A 7,500-nucleotide genomic window follows, 5' to 3' on the forward strand; every position below is an offset into this window, starting at 1 on the left:
TATGTGTGTGTGTGTGTGTGTGTGTGTGCACTGCTGTAGGCTTCACCTCTCCTGCTGTGCTGGCTCGATCTCGTCACAGATCTCATTTGCTCTGCGGAACACGATATGGCCACAAGAATGACTCTGGTACCACAAGCACTAGAACAATAGAACACTAGCAGAATATCATGTTTTTGGTGCATCTCTGCTCTGCTTACCTCTGTCTAGTGACTTTGCTCCACAATGAAGGGGATTCTACACTAATAAGAGCTGTTGTGCATTGCTAAATGTGTGTGAAATCTTGTGACCTGAATCAGAATTAGGGATTTGTTTTGGCCGTAAAGAGAGCCATCTTCTGCCGTCGCCATGGTAAACACCATTGTCCTATAAGTTCCATTATCGTCATAGCAACCTTACTTCTGCAGTTCTCTTTGTTGAAATGACCAGCTCTCTGCCGGTATCAACAACAGCCTTTGTTTTAAGACTTTACTGCTTTGCCCTTTGCATATAACTACAGGTTCTGGTTTAAGGCTGATAAAGTTGAACTGATACACCTCTTTGCATACATCCAGTGTTTGAGCTGGTGTTGATGGCTACTTGCATGGTTTTTGGTGGAGACCTTTATCAGCCCTTGAAGCAGGTGAGAGGTCAGAGTGGCTGTGCGTAAGCAGCCATAGATCTGTCCTGGGTTGGCTTATGCAACACCAATACAGACACAGTTATTGGAGCTGTAGACCGTGGGGACCATAGTTCTGCAAGTGAGATGGTCCTGAGATCACTTAAGCAACAGGGGCTTTCTAACAAAGTTTTTATTTTTTTTATTATTTTTTATTTTTGTGTTGGTGTGCATGTGAGTCTGTGGAGGGCGGGCCCGTGTGTGTGTGTGTGTGTTTGTGTGTGTGTGTGTGTATGTGTGTGTGTGTGTGTGTGTGTTTGTGTGTGTATGTGTGTTGGGCAACTGTTACTGTAAACAGCATTTTCACTGACCTCTGTCCAACCTTACATACACGATGCATGGACCTGATCACACAGGCAACCGTGTTTCTCTGTACTAAAAGGGCAGGAAGTGTGTGCTGATTAAGAAAGAAGAGGTTTGTCATTATCCTCCAGTAGTGTGTGTGTGTGTGTGTGTGTGTGTGTGTGTGTGTGTGTGTGTGTGTGTGGAGGGCGGGCCCGTGTGTGTGTGTGTGTGTGTGTGTGTGTGTGTGTGTGTGTGTGTGTGTGTTTGTGTGTACTGAAAGGGCAGGAAGTGTGTGTTGATCAAGAAAGAAGAGGTCCGTCATTATACTCGAGGAGTGTGTGTGTGTCTCTCTCTCTCTCTCTCTCTCTCTCTCTCTCTCTGTGTGTGTGTGTGTGAGAGAGAGAGAGTAAAGAGGCTATGTTTGCGAATTTTAACACACATTAGGTGTCTGGTGTCTTCATGAGCCATGTGCTCTCCTTTCTCTCTCTCTCTCTCTCTCTATCCCTGTCTCTCTCTGTATAAGTCATGGGTCTACCTCTCTCTATCTCTCTCTCTCTCTCTCTCTCTCTCTCTATCCCTCTCTCTCTCTGTATGGCCATGGGTCCTCCTGCCTCAGTCACTCTGAGTCGTCCAAGTGTCTGGTGTCTGTGCACCTGGTCAGTGAGATGCACAGGTGTCCCTGTGTTACACTACTGGAGGGTTTGTCTCTGTGTATCAATTAGACGTCCACCTGGTCATTGCGTGCGTGCATGTATTGAGAGTAAGTGCCTCTGTTGTTGGCATGTATACTGTGTGTGTGTGTGTGTGTGTGTGTGTGTGTGTTGACAGTGAGTGTCTCTGTTTTTGGTTGCTGATTATTTTTTTCTCTGAAGACAGTAGCTAGCTAGCGGAGCCTCCCCAAAATGGCTGATTATATAACACACGTAGCTCACAGATGCAGGCCCAGTCAGGAGCGGATCAGAGCCGCATCTGAGCCAATTTAGAGCCGCATCTGTGCTGTGTGTGTGTGTGTGTGTGTGTGTGTGCGCGTGCGTGTGTGTGTGTGTGTGTGTGTGTGTGTGTGCGTGTGTGTGTGTTAGTTAAACGTGGGCATGTATCATAGCCACATCCTTCCACGTGACAGACAGTGAAAGTCTGAAAGCCAGTGAGGTGCCTCTCACCTGCCTCCCACTGTTTGACTTCCTGTCTGCCTATATCTGTGTGCATGCTATCTGTCACCTGAAGTAGAACCCCTCCCAATCTACGCATCAGCTTACATCCATTCATATAGACACATAAAGGCATTTGGACACCTGGTATAGGTCACCTATCAGAGCCGCATCTGAGCTGTGTGTGTGTGTGTGTGCGTGTGTGTGTGTGCGTGCGTGTGTGTGTGTGTGTGTGTGTGTTAGTTAAACGTGGGCATCCATTCATATAGACACGTAAAGGCATTTGGACACCTGGTATAGGTCACCTACCTGGTGCAGGTCAAAGCATCTGCCCAAAGGACTGCAGTTAAAAATGAATTAACAATATCACAGACATGTTGATGTTAATGTGTGTTGTCCTTTATAATGAAATAATCAAATGAGATCAGGTCCCGTCCTTATCTGGTTTGGGTCAGGCCCTCTGTGCTTTCCACAGCGGAGTGACCTCACACACAAACACACACACACACACACACACACACACACTCACACACGCACACACACACACACACACACACACACACACACACACACACACACACACACACAGACACACACACACACACACACACACACACACACACACACACACACACAGACACACAGTGGAGTGACCTCACGTTATCAGCCTGGTATTTACACTCGCAGAGCAGGGCTCCTGGGGTCTATTCCTGTCCAAACGGCCACCATTGTGAGATGAACAAAAAACACAGAAAACATACAGAGATAGGGCAGGACACATTGTCCCAACTTCCCTAAAACACCCTCATTTCTAGGGCTGTGTGTGTGTGTGTGTGTGTCTGTGTGTGTCTGTGTGTGTGTGTGTGTGTGTGTGTGGGAGAGAGGAGAGAGAGAAAGAAAGAGAGAGAGAGAGTGTGTGTGTGTGTGCACTGTGCAGGCATGCTCCCATCTCTATATTGTGAGTGTGTAGCCAGGCAGTCGCTAACATTTGAATAGGCAAAGTGAATGCAAAAGCCTGCAGCTGCCCACTAGCTAAGCTGACACATGGATAACACCCATAGCCTGTAGTTCACCTGTCACGTTCAGTTGAAGTTTCCTGCTATCAGAACACCCGTCCTCTATCAGGCCTGTCGCTGTGGGCAGTGGATCGGAGAGGCGGCGGCACTGCGAGGGCACCTTTGACTGGGTAGTAGTTGTGTGTGTGTGGTGTGTGTGAGTGCCTGTGACTGGGCACAGCCTGTATGCTGGTTGGTGGGCTGATCAGGTGACTGACAGTTAGGATCACCCTAAGCTCCTAGCATTAAGCTGCTGGGGGTAAGCTGATGTGTGCTCTCCCACACACACAGACACACACACACACACACACACACGCACATACACACACAAATATTGCACACACATTCTCACAAATGCACACAAACACACACACACACACAGACACACACGCGCACACACATGCACAAACACACAGATTTACACGTTCACACACACACAAAGGTATTTGCTGTCTATAGCCACTATAGCATCACTGCTTGATGTTCTGTCCATATGCAACATATGCCAGTGACGTTTTTCCTTTTATACATTTTGAACCTTGAATTCCCCCTGGGGATCAATAAAGTATCTATCTATCTATCTATCTATCTATATATCTATCTATCTTATACATAGCCTATACATACATTAAATGTTTTCAGATTCAAATCTTCTTAAATGTTTCTTTGTTGCCAAAGATGAGATGTACTTTAAATATGTATTGTAGTTAATGGACAATTACACAGAAACATCTGAAACATCTGAGCTATGCATCTCTTGGCACAGTAAGCTAGTGGCACAGTTAGCAGTGGCACAGTTAGCTGTAAGCATTAACAGTTAGCAGTGGGTTCCTGTAGCAGAAGTCCTGCTGACATCCATGGTACTGTTACAATGGTAGCCGGTAGCCCCCCCTCTCTTTCCCTCTCTCTCTCTCTCCTCCCCCCCCCCTCTCAGGCAGCAGGCTGAGGGCACTAGTCAGTCCTTTAATCTGGTGGATCGGGTGCCAGGCACTGGAAATAATTCATACAGAAAAGCCATCACCCTCTTTCCACAGGCAACACACACACACACACGCACACATCTCAATGACATGGAGGAGAGCTTTGAAGCAGCGTTTGTGTGTGTGAGAGAGACAGATAGAGAGAGAGAAAGACAGACAGACACAGAGAGAGACAGAGAGAGAAAGACAGACAGACAGACACAGAGAGAGACAGAGAGAGTTATACTGTGATATAGTGTACACTTATGTCTATGTATGTGTGTATATATATATATATATATATATATGTATATTATACTGTGATATAGTATACACCTATAAACCTAGTCTACACATAGACACTTAGTTTTTCTGTGTCTTATTCCATGTTCCCGCCATACTTTGTATGGCTGCTTTGGCAACACGAATGTCTTATTTGTCATGCCAATAAAGCATTTAGAATTGAATTGAATTGAAATTGAGAGAGAGAGAGAAAGACAGACAGACAGACAGACAGACACACAGAGAGAGAGAGAGAGAGAGAGAGAGAGAGAGAGAGAGAGAGAGAGAGAGAATCAACCTATCACCTCCCATAATTAACACCATTCACACAGAAAAGCAAGTTCACACATCTGCATCATCAAAGAACTACTCTATATTATAATAAGGCCGTGAGACTGTGTGTGTTTGGGAGTGTGTGTGTGTGTGTGTGTGTTTGCTTGCTCTGTGCATGGATGAATTAATGTACTTAATTGCATGTGAATGCATCCATGTGTGTGTGTGTGTGTGTGTGTGTGTATGTGTGTTTGTGTGTGTGTGTGTGTGTGGTGTGTGTGTGTGTGTGTGTGTGTGTGTGTGTGTGTGTGTTTGTGTGTGTGTGTGTGTGTGTTTGTACAGTAAATAGCTGTAGGCAGGTGGGGGGTGGTGGTGGGTGTTGATGTTTCTCGTATGTGGCACAGATTCCTCTCCTTTCAGCCTGCTAGTGATCCTGTTTTTTCATCCACACTGCAGTTGATGGTCTGTGTGTGTGTGTGTGTGTGTGTGTGTGTGTGTGTGTGTGTGTGTGTGTGTGTGTGTGTGTGTGTGTGAATAAATGTGTGCACATGCCTGTGAGACTCTTCGACACTTGACCCAGTAAAGAAGCAAAGGAGCGTGGGGTGGGGGTGGCTGGTGTGTGTGTGGTGTGTGTGTGTGTGTGTGTGTGTGTGTGTGTGTGTGTGTGTGTGTGTGTGTGTGTGTGAGGGAGGAGGGAGTTCTTCACTGCGGCATGTGAGCATCTGGAGAGGGAAGAGGAAGAGCAACAAGGGAAAGTAAGACAGTGTGAGGTTGTGTGTGGTGGTGTGTGGTTGTGTGCGCATGCCTGTGTGTGTGTGTGTGTGTGTGTGTGAGAGAGAGAGAGAGAGAGAGAGAGAGAGAGAGAGAGAGAGAGAGAGAGAGAGAGAGAGAGAAAGAGACAGAGCAAAAGAGAGAGAAAGCACCAAGCAGGAAATAGAACATATCATCGAACACAGAGCACAGGGTACTACCCAGCTGTAGACCCAGCACAGGGTACTAACCCAGCTGTAGACCCAGCACAGGGTGATAACCCAGCTGTAGACCCAGCACAGGGTACTAACCCAGCTGTAGACCCAGCACAGGGTACTAACCCAGCTGTAGACCCAGCACAGGGTGATAACCCAGCTGTAGACCCAGCACAGGGTACTAACCCAGCTGTAGACCCAGCACAGGGTGATAACCCAGCTGTAGATCCAGCACAGGGTACTAACCCAGCTGTAGACCCAGCACAGGGTACTAACCCAGCTGTAGACCCAGCACAGGGTGATAACCTAGCGGTAGACCCAGCACAGGGGCAGTGTGTGGAGGGTGATAACCCAGCTGTAGACCCAGCACAGGGTGATAACCCAGCGGTAAACCCAGCACAGGGGCAGTGTGTGGAGGGTGATAACCCAGCTGTAGACCCAGCACAGGGTGATAACCCAGCGGTAGACCCAGCACAGGGGCAGTGTGTGGAGGGTGATGGGGATGGGATGCCCCATAGAAACAGGACAGTACGACACAGCACTGACCGGCAGGCAGGGGATATTTTATGGCCAATGTATGTGTGAGTGGGCAGGAGACCTGTGAGTAAATCAGTGGTATTGTCTAGGCTTAGTGTGTGTGTGTGTGTGTGTGTGTGTGTGTGTGTGTGTGGTGTGTGTGTATTTTGTGTGTGTGTGTGTGTGTGTGTATGTTTTGTGTGTGTGTGTGTGTGTGTGTGTGTGTGTGATGGATGTAGGTGACCTTTACAACCCGGCTTTATGACGTCCAACCTGGACACTGTCTCTGTAGACGTTGTTCAAATACAAGCAATGGTATTTAATCTATCTACCTCTTTCTTTTTTTCCATTTTCCTCTGGTTCTCAATTCAATTCAATTCAATTCAATGTGCTTTATTGGCATGACTGTTCAAGTTACAATATTGCCAAAGCATAAAAAAAACACATGGAAATAATCAAAACAGGAGACAATAATGATAATTATACTAATAAAAAAAAACAATAATAAGATGATACTGTAAAAAATAGAGGGTCTATCTATTCTAGAGGGATGATATGTTCTATTTCCTGCTTGGTGCTTTCTCTCTCTTTACCCTCCATGCTCTCCACAGGTCATTCTAAATAAGCCACACACACACACACACACACACACACACACACACACACACACACACACACACATACACACACACACACACACACACACACACACACACGCACGCACACACACACACACACACACACACGCACGCACACACACACACACACACACACTAACATGCACACAGATATCTAGTGGTCAATAAGTAAAAGAAGGAAGTGACTGGCTATTCAGATGAATTTGGTTTGGTCTTTTTGGGTCAGTATAAAGAAGGGAATTCCTAAACATGGAACACACACACACACATACACACACACACACACACACACACACACACAGAGAGAGAGAGAGAGAGAGAGAGAAAGATTCAACACACAGCAAGTGCTAAATTCCCAAATCAACAAATATATTGTTACATTGAGTGCAGCCGATGTAAGAACTGAGAGCATGTTTCAGTATGAGACAGTACAGTATTCTCTCTCTCTCGCCCTCTCTCCCTCTTTCTCTCTCTCTCTCTTTCTCTCTCTCTTCTCTCTCTCTCTCTCTCTCTCTCCTCTCTTTCTCTCTCCTCTCTCCTCTCTCTCTCTCTCTTTCTCTCTCATATCTGCTCATGGCTCATCCTGTTCATTAGTTCTGTCAGAGAGGTGGCCACGGTTGACCTGCCACTGCAGCGCTGCAGAGAGAGAGAGAGAGGGGGAGAGAGAAGAGAGAGAGGGAGAGAGGGGGGGAGAGAGAGAGAGAGAGGGAGAGAGAGGGCTTTA

At 46.7% G+C, this 7,500-nt stretch overlaps 1 protein-coding gene across 3 annotated transcripts in view; it reads left to right on the forward strand.

Annotated features, from left to right (window-relative positions):
* The window catches only part of rassf5 (Ras association domain family member 5), a 79,071-nt gene that overhangs the window by 55,343 nt on the left and 16,228 nt on the right, over nt 1-7,500 (forward strand). The window lies entirely within an intron of this gene.

Source organism: Alosa sapidissima, chromosome 4, assembly GCF_018492685.1.
Source record: "Alosa sapidissima isolate fAloSap1 chromosome 4, fAloSap1.pri, whole genome shotgun sequence".
Lineage (NCBI taxonomy): Eukaryota > Metazoa > Chordata > Actinopteri > Clupeiformes > Clupeidae > Alosa > Alosa sapidissima.